The 795-nt window shown below is 60.0% G+C and overlaps 1 protein-coding gene across 1 annotated transcript in view; it reads right to left on the reverse strand.

Moving 5' to 3' along the window:
- YPEL4 (yippee like 4) overlaps positions 1–795 on the reverse strand; it is a 6789-nt gene that overhangs the window by 3323 nt on the left and 2671 nt on the right. The window lies entirely within an intron of this gene.

Here is a 795-nt window from a genome sequence, read left to right on the forward strand (position 1 = left end):
CATCCACGACGAGGCTACCTTCAATTCTGGCTGCGAGTTCCCCCTCGGACGCGCACCACATTGAAACACCTTCTTCAAGGGGCCGAGGGCAGGGAGGCCGATCCTGGACCCCCCGCTCTGCAGCTTGGTCCCCAGCCTCCATCCGACACGCCTCCCTCCCTCTCCCGTTTCCCCATGAAGCCGAGGCAAGGCTGCACAGAAGGCCAGAGAATCACAGGGCGAGGAGGAGGGGTCGTTTCCTTTCCCCCTTCTCAGATCACAGGGAGAAGCAAGTTGGGCAAATGACTCGGGGAGAAAACAAACCAACAAACAAACGAAACAAAACAAGGCAAGCTGAGCGCTGGGGAGAGGATGTTCCCCTGATGTGAGACGGGGCTGGACCGTGGGAGGTGGGGGGGAGGGAGGGCTGGCGGGAGGAACTGACAGCTGACAGCAGAGGCGCCCAGGCGGAGGCTCCAGGAACCAGGTGCAAATCTCGTGCCTCTCAGCAAGGGGAAAATAAAAACGGGAGGGGGACGCTTGCTCACAATGGATTTTCTCATCTACACGGAGGCTTCGGCCCCCCCTGGGCTGGCATTCTCGGTATGGTATGGTCCAAATAATTAGCAGCACAGCCAGCTCCCAGGGCGGGCTTTGGGGGTCTGCACTAGCAGCAAAACAAACAGTGATGCCCTGCCGCTGCAGTCAAAGTTGCCGGGAAATTAGTACGGGAATCGTTAGAGCCTGGGGAAGGATGGAGGAGCCGAGAGAGAGGAGCGGAGGCAGCGGGGAGGGGGGGGAAGGGAGGACAAAGGG

This window comes from Tupaia chinensis, unplaced genomic scaffold (assembly GCF_000334495.1).
Source record: "Tupaia chinensis unplaced genomic scaffold, TupChi_1.0 Scaffold000709_1, whole genome shotgun sequence".
In the NCBI taxonomy this organism is placed as follows: domain Eukaryota; kingdom Metazoa; phylum Chordata; class Mammalia; order Scandentia; family Tupaiidae; genus Tupaia; species Tupaia belangeri.